At 37.2% G+C, this 802-nt stretch overlaps 1 long non-coding RNA gene across 2 annotated transcripts; it reads left to right on the forward strand.

Annotated features, from left to right (window-relative positions):
- The first annotated feature begins 254 nt into the window (after positions 1-254).
- Positions 255-802, forward strand: LOC105461813. 2 transcript variants are annotated; one of them, XR_975984.1, is made up of 3 exons: positions 255-386; positions 464-567; positions 768-802. It is a non-coding gene; the product is annotated as an uncharacterized LOC105461813 (long non-coding RNA). The 2 variants fall into 2 exon arrangements; XR_975983.1 differs by having other exon boundaries at positions 255-360.

The following is an 802-nucleotide window of genomic DNA, read 5'->3' on the forward strand; positions in this document are numbered from 1 at the left end:
AATCATCTTACGTAAAAATATGTTGAAATCATGATTAATTTTCATAATCAGAGATTTTTACTTCGTAATCATTTTCCAGCGAATAGACATTGCATGACGACTGTTAAATTGTTATATCTTTCGTTATATATCTTTCTGGCATCGGCGCGCATTATGCATTGTGTGTTACAAAATCAATTGTAATTGCAATCCAGCCCCGTGAATAGCGCGAATAGATCGGTGATGTGTGAGAAAAAAAAACAATTGCGAAATGCAAATGACATGCAAAATTCAGGCAGATTGTGGAAAGCAGATAACAGATCCTGCTTCTGAGCGATGCTCGTGAAGTGGAAAGCTTAAAATAATTAATCGTACTTAACGGTAGTGACTCGACGAGATTTAAGCTAGTAAAACGCGTTCCGCTTCCTATACGCGCCAGCGCGTCGGATTATGGCAAAAATAAATAATATTTTTTATGGTGCAGGAAATTGCCATCCCACTCTATAATAAGTAGGCATCAAAGACGATGATTGTTAATCAGGGAACCAAATTACCAGCGAGAGTATCTTCGCGATCTTACGCGTCCAAGTATGATGCTGTAATTGTAGAGTATATTCTAATGCGCATTGCATATTTATTCTATAGCGTAGCATTCGGTATTCATAAACGCTTGCACTCCGAAAAGAACTTGGAGATCTATTTAGATTGCATTTTATACATCAGAATATTTTAACAAATGCAACCTGTGGAGCTAATAAATACAGAATGGCTCTAACTGATATTTCCAGCAAAATGAATCAGTGATCGACCCGTGGTGGTACAA

Source organism: Wasmannia auropunctata, unplaced genomic scaffold, assembly GCF_000956235.1.
Source record: "Wasmannia auropunctata unplaced genomic scaffold, wasmannia.A_1.0 LD277279.1, whole genome shotgun sequence".
Lineage (NCBI taxonomy): Eukaryota > Metazoa > Arthropoda > Insecta > Hymenoptera > Formicidae > Wasmannia > Wasmannia auropunctata.